This window comes from Phoca vitulina, unplaced genomic scaffold (genome assembly GCF_004348235.1).
Source record: "Phoca vitulina isolate PV1807 unplaced genomic scaffold, GSC_HSeal_1.0 scaffold60, whole genome shotgun sequence".
NCBI classification, from domain to species: domain Eukaryota; kingdom Metazoa; phylum Chordata; class Mammalia; order Carnivora; family Phocidae; genus Phoca; species Phoca vitulina.
In genome coordinates this window covers 3,302,382-3,317,463 of record NW_022589763.1, presented here as the reverse complement: position 1 = coordinate 3,317,463, position 15,082 = coordinate 3,302,382, and positions in this window count along the sequence as shown.

Here is a 15,082-nt window from a genome sequence, read left to right as displayed (position 1 = left end):
CTTCTAGTATTTTTTATTTTAGTATTTGGTATGTTGAAGTTCTATTACCTGTGTAAATGGTTAGAAATGTTATGTTCTCTGTGAATTGAGCCCTTTATTATTGTGAAGTGGCCTTCTTTGTGGTGTTTATATTGTAAATCTTTAAGTTGTCATAAATTCACCTTCCAGTGATATTATTTCATGAATAATGTAAGAACATTAGAATAATTTTCTTCTGTTCCCTTAGAATGGTTAATGACCATTCCTACTCTCCTGATCTCTGTGCCATCTTGTCATGCATTTTAATTTTACATATGCTATAAACCACAAACTACATTTTAACTTTTGTTTACCTATTCATTTATTTCCTAAAACAATTAAGAAGGAAAAATCTGACACACTGACCCACATACTTATCATTGTAGCTCTCAATTGCTTTGATTAGATCCATAGTTTTATCTAGCATAATCTCTTTGTGGACTGAAATTTCTTGTACTGCAGATCTGCTTGTGATGAAAAGTATTTCTGATTTTTGTACATCCGAAAAAAGTTTTCATTGTTTTTTGAAAGATGTTTTTGCTTGGTGTAGATTTCTAGGTTGACAAGTGTTTGTTTTAGTTATTAACATTTCTATAAATATTGTTGAATTTGGCCTGGGGCACAATTACATTAACTTGAAAACAGTTTGATCTTTCCAAATTTTGCTTTTAAGTTTTTCTAAGATTTTTTTTAAATGAGAGCCATGCTCAGTTCTTGATCTCAATGTGAGTAAAGGGGTCCTGGGAGAGTGGAGTCTGCAGGGCATAAGTTACCCTTATGGGAAAATGGGTAAACAATACCCCAGGACAGAATAACAAAGTCAAAGTGTGTAGGAATTGAAATTCTCTAACAATGGCTAACTGATCATTGGACCTCAGAAAATGCAGTAGCCTAGTAGATGCTAATTGATGTAGGAAAAGGGAAGACATTTCCTAGATCTATTTGGCAAAAGCATAACTCAATATAATGGGGAATCACAATGTCTCACCTAATGTCCAGACTCATGGCAATTCACAGATGCAGAACCTTTCAATGGAGGAAAGGTATGCTTGAGAAAAGACCCTATAATTAATTAATAGGTGTGTGGCAGAACTCAAAACTCCCCCTAAGCCTTACCCAAAGGGACTTGTGGTCATTTTCCTGGATGAACATGAATAGGGGTAAAAGGAAAACCTCCAGAGATCTTTAAATACTAAGATATTCATATATTAAATACTTATAACCATATTAAATGATTTTTTATATTCACCCTTAATGTGAAAGGAATGTCATATAACAGATTTTTATAGTGAAATGATATACAGTTATATTCAATGTAAATCTAAGAGATAAGTCTAATAATTTAGTCATAAATCTAAGTGATAATCTGATAAAATGACTGAGTAAGCCATTTAAATTAGAAATCTTTATAGTTTGTTTTTTTCTTTTGGGGATTCCACACTTAGTTTGATGTTTGTATTAATTGCCTCCTGAAACAAGAGTGATTTTTTTCCCCCCTGAAGATTTCTGTTTGAGAAAGTGAAAATCTAGGAATTCTCATGGTTCTACCCATTGTCAAGAGTGTACATTTTTATTAGAACTCACATAAAAGATGCACATTGTATTTTTAAATGTTTCTGGGTCTACAGTAATGCTGGGTCATGCTCAGTTTTTACCAGTTAGACGGAAGAACCTCTTTTGAAGTCTGTTTGCAAAGGACATTCATCCATCTGTTTGTAAAACTCACATGAGTTTCTCCCTGACCCATTATTAGGAAAATATCCACTTGTCTGCTGAGGCCCTTAGAACCAAGAATGCTGACCATGTGCTCAGCGCACAGAGCTAATTTCTGTGGAGTACAGCATGATGACCCCTTCAGATGGCAGCTACTGTTGGAAGACTAATGCCTGTCTCACTTATTTTTGTTAGACTCAGGGCTCATAAAACCTGGATCAAAAAAAAGGTAACAGTAGACAATTTCCCTTAATTAGTCCAGTGATGTATAAATAGGCTATAAGAACTTTCTGTGGTTATTTGCAGATAGGTTGGAACAAACATTTTAAAGCCTGGTTTAAACCTTTGGGTTTTTTTCCATCTTGAATCATCTGGAAGGGCTCAGTGTAATCAGAGCACTCTTATAAGGAAGGCAGGGCAGTCAAAGAAGGCAGAAGGGACCATATTCACAGGTTCACAGGTTTTGGAATTAGGACATGGACATCTTTCAGGGACATTATGCTATCTACCACATCATGTGATCTAGAAATTCTCTGGTTACATATACACCCCCCCAAAATACTCACATACATGTACCTGAAAAATGTGTTTCAGTGATATCTGTAACCACTCCAAAATGGGAGAAAAGTCCATCCACAGTAGGATGGATGAATACATTGTGTTCTATGTAGTGCAGTTCAGCCATGAAAATGCATAAAGCAACGTTGCACGTACCAATATGGATTAATCTCACAAATAAAATAATGAGCAAGAGGAACAAAATGCCTAAGATTACATGGGAAGTGGCACAGAATGACTTTGTGGTTCTGGGAAATGTTCACTTTCTTGACCTAGGCTGTGGGTGACATGGTCCTTTGTGCTTTTTTTTTTTTTTTTTTAAGTAGGCTGCACGCCCCGCATGGAGTCCAACATAGGGCTTGAACTCACAACCCTGAGATCAAGACCTGAGCTGAGATCAAGAGTCGGATGCTTAACTGACTGAGCCACCCAGGTGTCCCTCTTTGCTTTTTTTTTTTTTTTAATACAAATAACTGAGCATTATTGATTACCTTTTTTTGTGATTTGCTGCATATGTAATATACTTTAAAAAGTTCAAAAACACTCAAATTGTTAATGGCGCACACACTCAAAAAATAATCACTCCTTTGAACCTGATAAAGATGCAAACTTTTGGGGCAACTATACAGCCCACATTAAATAAATACTCTTTCTGTGAATAATAGAAGTTTATCCATATCTGTTCTCTCAGTCCTCTATTTTTCTATTCATCTATCAATCTTTTATCTGTCAACTACCTGTCTCTCTCTTCTATGTGGCTTGACGTTTCCTCTTCTTAATAATGACTGTTGATGAATAGAAATTTTTAATTGTCATCCAGCTTCATTTATTAACCTTTTCCTTTATGGTTAATGCAATTGGAGTCCCATTTAAAATTTTTTTCCTTTTGCAAATCTCATGAAGGTATCTTTTTCATGTTTTACTCTGTAAGGTATATTGTGTGATTGTCCATAACCAGTGCCAGAATCAATGAGGACTTGATGTTTCTTCTGTGCTGTGCAGATCAATATTCCTTTCCTTCTCTTTGGGGGTCCACCTGAACCAGCACCATGTCTTGACAATTTTGTTCTTCCATGGCTCTGCCATCTCACTTGGATCATAAACCGTCATGGGTCTGTTTGAAACTCTCTGCTATTCCATCGATCTGCTTAATCTCTCTTGCCAATACCAAATTGCCTTTTTATAGCACAACTAAGTTTTACAATACGGCAGAGTACGTTCACCATCTTTTTTTCCTCCTTCAAGAATATATTCCTTTTCTTAATCATATAGATCACACAAATTTTAACATCTCCAGCTAGTATTTTATATAAGGTTATATTTAATCTATACATCAACTGGAAGAAACATTGATATTTACATTGTATTATGTGTTACAACCCATGCACACTGCATTCATTATATCTATTTTCCTATATCATTTACTTTAATATTATACGAATCCATGTAGAAATCATGGAATCTTGCCATCTTTTGCTAGAATTATAGGTACATATTCAATACTTTAATATATAGATACCATATGTTTTACATTTCATTTGTTGCTGGTATATAGTTAAAATTAGTAAAATCTATACATCTGCATTGTATTGAGGAACTCCACTAAACTAATTTGTACTTATCATTTTTATGTAAATTACTTTGGGTTTTTTTACATACACAACCACACCATCTGTAAATAGTGAGTGACAGTTTTATATTTCAATTTTCACATCCTTCATTCTTTTTGATTGTCTTTGCACATGTTTGTAAAAGCTTGCATAGAAATATTGACAAAAGGCTACCAGGGCTTATTCTCAACTCAAAGAGAAAGTGTTGGATGTCTTTAATGCAGAAACAGAGGGAAACTTTTAGCCAAAATAGCACATATCAGCACATAACCACAAGAAAGTAATTGTGCACTGATAGAAGTCTCTATTCTAGGAAGATAGAGGCTTCACTATCATTTATTAAAATACTCTGATTTCTTTTTGATATATAGCATTTAAAAATATGCTTTCCTATTTTTCGAGCATATTAATTTTCTCATTGTATTTGATTATTGATGGCTAGGAATTAGCCTATGGTCAATATATTCTTCATGCTTGCAATCTGTTTAATTTTGTTGAGATTTGCTGTCTAGCCAAAATATGGCAAATTCTGTTAGTATTTCACATATTCTTCAAATGAACACATAGTCTCTATTTTTTTCGAATGCAATATCCTGCATATGTTAATTCAGTCAGTTTTGTTTTGATCGTTTTCAAAACTTCTCTACATTAAAACTTATTTTTTTGTGTGTTCCTATTTTACCAGTTACGGAAAGGGGTGGATCCTCTTTGTTCTATTATTCCTCTTGGTTTGAGTTGATGTGGTTTTATCTCTTCAAGTACCTAGTCATTTCTAATTCAGTGCCAGACATTATCTGTGACAAAACATGAATAATTTTAGGTCTCAAATGATTTTATCTTCATTCAGAAAAAAAAAAGCTGGCTAGTTGGCATGGCCAACCCCAGATCATCATAGAGTGTTACATGAGACTCACTGGGTTTTAGTTCTGGTGCCAGCCAGACTTGGTGTAGATTATACTTACTCCTAGGGTAAAGCATTTAGGGGTCTCAATCTAAAGCATGGAGATTTATTGGTGCTTCTGGGCATTCTGGGCACTTTTCCCTCTAAATCAATGAGGCTATTGAAAAGTTTGCTCAGTTTCTCACTGCCTCTGAAAGTATTGGGAGACAACCCTAAAAGAAAATCAGCACTAAATTCCCCAGATATTGACCTGGTAACCATTGCAACACTTTTTATTTTGTCCAACTTTGCTAGTTTCTTTCAATGAGAAGTTTGGTCTGAGTTCTCCGGTTTACAATGAACTGAAGGGTGTTCTTCTCAAGGGGTTTTATAGTACAATTTTCTGAGCTGCCAGACCTGTTTTCCTCTGATCGTTTAGCAATGAACAACAGAGAACAGGATGCAATTAGGGCTTCACAGGTTTCCTTGAGGAACAAAACAAAGGAAGTTACACAATTACTATGCTTATTTTTTGGGAATGTTTTTAGATTTAATGTAATTGAAGACACATAACATCTGAACAAACATACCACTAATGCTTTGGGGAAATATATGCTCATGTTATGAATTATGCTAGCAATAGATCTGGTGAATGCAGTTATGTAATTCTTGCTGGTTTTTATAAAGCCAGTCTAACATAATGCAAATGTCCATACAATCCTGTAAGTAGATTGTAAGAAATGTATTTGTTATATGTATAATTACTGCAATATCGTTATAAAAAATAGTATTAGCATTCACATGAGCTAAGCTTGAGAATAAGTAGGGAACTTTGTGCCATCCAGATGGAAGATGTTCCTTAAGAGAACAGGAATTTAAAGAATTATAATTTATTATGGAATAGCAAATATTTGTAATGAAAAATTTAAAAACATAGAGAAGCTTATATAAATAACATTCATGCCACTACTTTTAGTATGCTACTATTAATATTCTGGTTTGTACATTCTTTCCTCTTTTGAAACTGTTTTATAGAGTGGACTTTATACTCAATTGTGCACACAGTTAAAGTGAAGGGTTTTGTTCTGGTGAGTAGCAGAGAAAGAGTTTTGGAATACACAGACACCAGTCTGAAGACTAAGTGATAGGAAAGACAGTTTGTTAGAGTCTAAAGTTTCCTCGGGCACCAGACAAGGGAGCAAGGTTTGAATGTGGGGAGCTGGAAGTCATGTGCAATTGGAAGAGGTGGGAAATCCTTGTAAAATAGATAGTAATTTAGCAGGTTTATCAAAGGTGCCAGGGGAGACGGTAGGATCCCCAGTGGGAAGGCAATGCTTCTAATTAAGGGAGGTTGGAATGAAGACACATGGTCTTCTAGACCAGGGCAAGGTGTAGAAGCAGGAGAGTTTCTTCCCTTGGGTTTGGAACCACCTTTCTGAACCTTGGCACTACTGGTACTTGGGGCTGGAGATGTACTTGAATCGGAAACACCTGCAGTTTTCCCTGCGTGTCTTTCTCTTTGTTTGTCTCCTTCACTCTTGAAACACCAGCTGGGTGTCCTACATTTAACTCAATCATGACACGATCTACAAGGGGATAGTATCAGGCCCCACAGGCTAAAGGCTCAGCCCCACAAGACCACCCCCCACCCAGTGCAGACACCAGTTGCATGTAGCAGGTCCCCGGGTTGCCCACAACTTCTCTCCAACTTGGTATGAATCAGAGGTTTCCTTGCATTTGATGAATTTGCTAGAGAAACTCACAGAACTCAAGGAGACACTTACCTTTACCAGTTTATTAAAGGAGATGGTAAAAGACACAGATGAATAGCCAGATGAGGAGATACACAGGGTGAGGTTTGGAAGGGTCCCAGGCACTGGAGCTTCTATCCCCATGGAATCGGGGTGCATCACAAACCCCAAGCAGACTATTCAATCAGGGGGCTCTCTGTGCCCTATACTTTTGGGATTTTATGGAGACTTCCTCACTTAGGCATGATCCATTATTCCATTTCTGGCCCTGCTCCCATGTCTGGAGGATGGCGAAGGCAATGAAAATTCCAAGCTTCTAATCATGGTTTGGTCTTTATGGTGACCAGCCCCCACCCAGGAGCCCAACCAGAAGCACCCCAATGGAACAAGATGCTCCTAGTGCTCTTAACACTTATAAAATTACAAGGGTTTTAGGAGCCCCCATGCAGGGATCCAGGGCAGAGACCAGTACAAATATTTTCTATTATCTCATATACCTCTTTATTGTGTCACGGGGCTGTCATGTACACATTAGAATGTTTGGGAACATGTCTGATCTCTACCCACCAGATACCAGTAGTATTTCCCCAGCCAAAAATGTGTCTAGTCATTATCAAATGTCCCCAGGAGTACACAATACCACATCTCATCCCCACCTCCCATCCCACTGAGAAACACTAATTTATCCCTTAGCCACATCTCTGGGTGGGACCAGTGTAGATCAACTACTGGAGATTGATACTTCAGACTGGGTAGCACCCTAACCTCTTCCCCCCGCCCCAACCTTTGGAATTTGAAAGTCCCAGTGATGACCACCATTAGTTTTCTTAAAATCCCACAGTGAGTGCTTGAAATGAGATTGCTTTTATGAAATAAATACATCAATTTAGTGAATATTTCTCATTCCAGAGTGTGGTCATTCAAATCCATGCCATCTGCAAATGACAGGTTCATACCTGCAGGAGATTTTTAGGTGTCCGGGAAAGTCCAACAGACCTCTGATGCTTCAGGTGAGTCTTGCATGTACGACTTTAGGCCAAGTGTGCATGGGGCATGGAAGAGATTTTCTGACTGAAGTGATCCATCCATGGAGGGTAACAAGCATCCATTCAGGAACATCTGGGTGTCAGCTCAATCTAAAGGCTCCCTGAACTACAAACAGATCGTCTATTGGATGGACCTATGATAAGAATCCCAGAGTTTATTTTTCAGTCCCTAGCTTATAAAACAGGCAATTTCAGGGACAACAACATCATGAATTATCTGAAATGGATCCTACCAACTACAGAAAATGGAAATTTATGTTGGTCAACATCAGAACTAGAGCAACAAAAATCTCTAAAATTTAGAGAATTTTTGATATCACAAAATTACTCAGCATCAAATATATGATAAATTTTAAGCATTTTGATAAGGATAGTATTGAAACATCTACTTCAAAAACACATTTTGTAAAAATGGAATATAGTTTTACATGGATGTCTTCCGTAAACGCATGATTTATTTTTAGCTCCCCTAAGGACAGCTGCCAGATTATGACTGAGAACTTGCAACTTGATGGGTCAGTGCATTTTAAAAAATAGTTACTATGGAAATTTGATTTTGGAATGAATTGTGAAAGATTCTATGTAGCAAATAAATACAGATGGGTAAAGTGTTTCACATATCGTTTAGATGAGCTCACTGTATCTTTCTACACATCATCTGGTATAGGATAAACAATATTGTTTGGGGCATAAAGAATTTCAATTTGCATAAATCCTTGTAAAGAGCTAAATTTGCAGGCTGCATTACTTCACTGGGGAGAGAGAAACAAAAACACCATTCAGTCTCATGTAGGTTGAGATATTTGAAACATAATTTGGAATGTCAAATTAGTATTCATGCTGACAGAAACATATTAAGATCTATATTAAAATAGTTTGATTCTGGACTAGTAGGAATATGTGAACTGTACAATCAGGGATGCAGCAGTGTGTGGAGTCATGATTTTTACACACATCAAGATAGTGACTTATGAAATGCATAGTGAAAATATCAAAGAGGGTGATCTGTTTATCTGTTAAAGTGATGGTCATGGCTTCCTCTTCACCTTTACAGGACTTAAGGCTAGAACAGCTCAGTCTTCTTTCCCTCTTGACCTGCCACGACCACATGTCCTCAGGACCAGAATGAGGAAATCTGCTCCCAACATCACAGATAGCACTCTTGAAAAATAATCCTCCGTTCCCAGTGCCGCAGGGATGTCTGCAAATGTCACATCTTTGCTGTCCCAGCAACTGTGTTTGCTCTCCTCTTGTGGATGATGCAGCAAGATTGCACTGTTATGTTTTATGCACAGTGCAGATGGCATTCTATTGCTTGACTCCCATGATTAGGTGAGGATGATCCATGCCCTTACATATCCCTTTCGGGGATGTTTGTCATTCAATGGAATGTCCAGTAGTAAACCTTGCATTTTAGCAATCCAAATCCTCCCATTATGACCATAGCCCATGTCTCTTTATATACAGCCTGGGAATAACCCTGTGTGTGTGTTTTGTTTCTTGTTTTGTAAAACTCAACCAGTAAAGGGATCAAAAGAGATAAATAGCACATTGGCAATATATGGTATCCCCTCTAACTCTTAATATCCCATTTGGAATGAATTAGGATGTGATTTACCTTTCTCAACACTTTGCTTCTATCTTGGATTGGCACATTTTTGTTAGCTTCAGTACTTACCACATCTTCTAGAAATTGCTTTGCACCCACCTCTTGTCATCTCTAGATGTGTATCCATCCCAGAATGTGTATCCATAATTTTCCTAGTAAGAGCCCAAGACATGGCCTCAGCTGATTGGTCCAGCAGTGGACATCTGAAGTGAGGTGGACCTGCAGATAGCTTTCTAATGATGAAGTACAACAACTCCCACTCCCAGAAGCCTCCAGAGCTTTCTTGGTCAACTCCTTTACAGGGACTTTGCAATTAAACACATTCTTTGACAATGGGAGAAACACACTAGTATCCTTCCCATGGGTTTCCCTTTGGTGCCCAAGCTGTCAACAGCAAGTTTCTGTTGCTTGCAACCAAAGTAACCTTCCCTAACAGTACATAGTTTGCAAGAGTCAAAGCTGCACAGAGGAGACTCAAACTATGAACTGATCTGAGTGACGTAGGCTGAGGGCAAGTTTTGCTGAGACAAGCCATCATTACAATTCATGTGATACCTTCGGATGCAGGTTATATCCCCATCAACTTCCCATTGAAGTAGGAACACATGGGTCATGACAGCATTCCAACAGGACATTCACACATGCTGATTTTTTTGCAACCTTAAAAAAGGTGTCACAAGAGAAAACCCAGTCTTTGCTGAGTGGCAGCACCGAGTTTCTTTGCCTTCTTCAAAACAGTTGGTAGAAAAAAAAAAAACAAAGCGAAACAGTGTGGTCATGTAGGAAATGTAGCTTCTCAGTTCCCTCTTTGATGGCAAGATGTGAAGAAGGCAATGCAAGAAAGACAAGTGACAAGTAAGGGGATTTAACCTGCATCCGTTATTATCCACCATTTGTAAACCCAGATCCCAAATCCTAAAATATTAACAAACTGAATTCAGAGATATATATAAAATCAAAATTCGCGTTATCGCCTACATGTAAGATTGGCTAAATAGAGAAATCAATGTAAGGGACATCTGGTTGGCTCAGTTGGTCAAGCAGCTGCCTTTGGCTCAGGTCATGATCCCAGGGTCCTGGGGTCGAGCCCCATGTTGAGCTCAGCAGGGAGTCTGCCTCTTCCTCTCCCTCTGCCCCTACCTCCACTCATGCTCTTTCTCAAATAAATAAAATCTTAATGTAAATCATTACATTAACAAAAAATGAGAAACTGGAAATAATATTTGACATTTTCTCAGTCACTGCATAAGAGATCAATGCACTAATATAAATTATATAGCAATAGATTGGGAACTAAAGATTGGAAAATCAATTTGCAAAAGAGTATATTTAAAATTACATTAAAAAATAAAATAAAATTACATTAATAATACTGTTACAATATCAAACTTTGATAAAATGATCTGTGGCTTAATTACACTCTCAGTCAAAATCCTAGTGTGTAGAAATCCACAAGTAGATTCTATAATGCATATGGAAATACAAAAGATCAAGGACATCTCAGAGACTCTAAAGGGAGGACTCTTTGTGTGGCGGGGGCTTACATTTTCAGATATTAAGATTTATTATATAGTTATAATAGCTTAGACAATATGGTATTACACTAAATTATCTAATAGAATAGAGACATTACACATACCCACTCATAAAGATATTTGAATTTTGATACAAAACCTTGTCACACACTACCAGACAATCTTTTCAGTGTATAGTATTTCTCAACTGGGTAACTATGTAGAGAGGAGAAAGATCTGTACCTCACACCGTATACAAATTCTATTTCACACAGATTGTAGGTCTAAATTTCAAAAGTAAAACAATAAAACTAGAAGTTCACATAGGAAATTACCTTTACGATCTTGTGTTAGGAAAGATTTCTTAAAATGTACATTAAAAAAAAAAAGCGTGGGTGGTGCAGTCGGTTAAGCATCCAACTCTTGGTTTAGGCTCAGGTCGTGATCTCAGGGTCAGGCTCCATGCTCAGCATTAAGTTTGCTTGAGATTCTCCCTCCCTCTGCCCCTCCTGCTCATGCTCTCTCAAATAAATCTTAAAAAAAAAAAAAAAAAAAATGAAGGAAAGACAGCTACATTGGACCATAACATAACTAATAGTTATCCATCAAAAGACACCACTGAATGAGTGAACATACATGTCATGCAATGGGAGAAAATATTTATGATATCTATAAGGACCATACGATGACATAGTCATTCATCAAAAGACATCACTGAATGAGTGAAGATACACACCACAGAATGGGAGAATATGTTCATGATATGTATAATGTCTCAAAATACATAAATTGCTCTGAATATAACAGCAGACTTGTATGCAGAATAATTAAGGATTCTTACAAATCAATATGAAGAAAGCAGATAGTTGAACATAGTGGTGGGCCTAAAAGACTTTACAGAGGAGCATACCCGAATTCCCAATTACCATGTGAGAAAATGCATCTTCATTAATCATGATGGAAATTAAAAATTAAATCAGAATGAGCTAATACCCCACACCAACCAGATTGGCTATAATGAAATAAAGTCAAGAAACATCAAGTGCTGGAGAAAATTAGAGCAACTGGATCTCTCATACTTTTGATGGTTTGGCATCTTTGGAAAATTCTCTGATGATATTTCACCAAAGCTGAGGAGAGAAATCAAATCTGATCCAACAGTTCCCAAAGATGTATGTTCACATGTCTGCACGCACATGCAAGCACACACACAGACACATAATTATTTTAAGAACATTTATAGCCTATAGGTAGGTAATTGTTAAAAACTGGAAATAATCCAGGTGTCCATTAACAAGGGAATGGATAAATAAATTGTAGCTATTCATGAAAGGGAATCTTTAAAACAAAGGAAAGGAGTCACCTACCCTATATTCTGCATCACAGATTAAGGTCACCAACATAACACTGAGCAGAGGAAGCTCCAGATAAGGAGAACATGCTGAATCATTCCACTCACATAAAGTTCAAACTGTGGCCAGGTTAGGCTTTGGTGTCTAGTATCAGAAAAAAAAACATTGTCTTTTGGCAGACAGTAGAAATATCTATGAGGAGTTTGCATGAGGTAAGCTTCTAAAACAGTGCTGATGTTTTATTCCTTGTTGTAGGTGCCGATCACAGCTGATAAACCCAATGAGCATATGTTCAATTGTCCAATTATATACAAATTGTATACATCTTATTAAAATATATAATGCTACTTCAATTATGTAAAAAATAAACCAACCGTGTGTGTATCTTTGTACATTTGAAAACATGGAAGGAGATTAGCAAAATGTTCATGGTGTTACCTCTAACGAGTAGATGTGTACTTTTTCCTTGCAGTTTTTTAAGTTGCCTGAAATACGTGTCGATTTTTAATTATGCAATGTTTAAGGAAAAGGAGTTGCAGTGAGATAGTCAATAAAAGCGGCCCATTTTTGGCAGCCTTGTCTGATAAACCATTTGATGTGGTGCCCACAGAACAGCTGAATTTCGTGGCTGCTTTGAGTCCTCTTCGCCTGCAAGAGTCTTGGGCTTTGTGCAGCATCTCCCCAGTGCTGTTTGCTGTGGGGCTTGAGCAGAGAATTTCACAAACACAAGCTCGCTCTACTCCCCTAGCTCCATCAGCCCTCTTTCACTGCTCTCTGTCTAACTTCAAGCTGCTGTCAAAGTCCACGTTAATCTCTTTGACTGGAACTACATGACATATTTAACATTAATTTGTCTACAACTCACTCTAAAACTATAATATTGAATGCTTTTAAACTCCCTTTCTCAATAGGATGAAGCTGTCATATCCAGGAAAAAAATGGGGGGTGGATTTCACTTACAAATGTGTTTGCCTAAAATTCTAGGTAATAGGGACGCCTGGGTGGCTCAGTTGTTAAGCGTCTGCCTTCGGCTCAGGTCATGATCCCAGGGTCCTGGAATCGAGCCCCGCATCGGGCTCCCTGCTCGGCGGGAAGCCTGCTTCTCCCTCTCCCACTCCCCCTGCTTGTGTTCCCTCTCTCGCTGTCTCTCTCTCTGTCAAATAAATAAATCTAAAAAAAAAAAAAATTCTAGGTAATAACTCATGAACTGGCATGTGCATTAAGGTAACTAGTCATAGAAATGTATTTACCTTAAAGTAAGGGGCATACTAACATATTTTAGGGAAAAACACTTCATACCTATGGGAAGTTATGGTCTCATGGGGGTTTCAAACGATGTCCAAGGGAAACACAAGAAAAGTCCGAAGACAGATGCATCTGTGATGCGTTCATCCTGCAAACGGGAGTGATCCTGCAGCTTTGTGTGGTAAAAAGGAAGAGCAAAGTGTTTTGCTGAGTCCCGCCCAAGACAACTTGAATTGACAGGCAGAACATCCACCTCACTTTCTGAAGATTGGCATCAGGCTCTAAGCAGGCATCCACAACAATTTGTCATAACCTCTGATGGCCAATGACGAGGTGAAGTCTCAACACATATTCACAAATTGAATCATTTTTACCAACCGGTGGCACGCTGGAAAGTCTGCCCGATCCACACCTGCGTGCCATACTGCTCCTCCAGAAACTGCCCGCTTTCTCACGGAGAGCATGGCACTGGCAATGATAAGCTTACGTTACAGCAGACTTTCCATGCACACTGCAGAGTCCAGAGCTGGAACCGAATAGTCACTCTGTGAACATCTTCTGGACGAATATGCGCTAGGTGGTTCAACCAGTAAATTTAAATTGACTTTTGAAGGGATGCTAGATTTACCGATGTGAAGGACACGATTTGTCACTATCCAAGAATCTTTAAGGTATATATGTACATGAAGACTTACAAATGAGTTGGAGGGAAAAATTTTCATTAATATTTAATAGGTTGACAAGAATAAAATAATGTACACGTTTTGTGCATAACGGTAAAAATCACAGGATAATGTGGCGCTTGGGTGGCTCAATCGTTAAGTGTCTGCCTTTGGCTCGGGTCGTGATCTCGGGATCCTGGGATCCAGCCCCGCATCGGGCTCCCTACTTGGTGGGAAGCCTGCTTCTCCCTCTCCCACTCCCCTGCTTGTGTTCCCTCTCTCGCTGTGTCTCTCTCTGTCAAATAAATGAATAAAATCTTAAAAAAAAAATCACAGGATAATGGAAGTTGGAATTCTTAGACATGAAACAATATCCAGGACAAAGTCTGTCTCCATAAAATGCCGCCAGAGTATTGAGTCTCTTGATAGGATTCATACTAATTAAATATTCACCTTTGAAGTGAAAGAAGTCTGCCCTTATTCTGTCCTCTAAAAGTTTCTACCTCTGGGTGTTTGGATAAGTCAACTCTATATCACGGTTTGTTTTTGTCAAAAGGCAATAATCTTATCTCTCACAGAACTGTTAAAGAAATGTAAATAAAATATGTTTAACAGTGGACAAAATTTGACCCAGTAAGCAATTCCTGACTGGGAATTGTTTCTTCTTTCTTCTTTTTCTTCTCCTTCTCCTTCTCTTTCTCCCCCTCCCCTCCTCCTCCTCCTCCTCTACCTCCTCTTCCTCCCCCTCCTCCTCGTCTTCCTCCTCCCCCTCTTGCTCCTCTTCCTCCCTCTCCTCCCCCTCCTCTCCCCTCCTCCTCCTCTTCCTCCCCCTCCTCATTCTCCTCCCCCTCCTCCTCCTCCCCGTCCCCCTCCCCTCCTCATTCTCCTCTTCCCCCTCCCCCCTCCTCCTCCTCTTCCTCCCCTCCCCCTCCTCCTTGTCCTTCTCCTTCTCCTCCCCCTCCCCCTTCTTCTTCTTCTTCTCCTCCTCGCCCTCCCTCTTCTTCTTCTTCCTCCTCCTCTTCTTCTTCCTCCTCTTCTTCTTTTTCTCCTCTTCCTCCTCTTCATAACCTAGTCTGTCCTAACTTTGTGTCACAGCCACATAAGAAGAGCATTAGAACAAGATT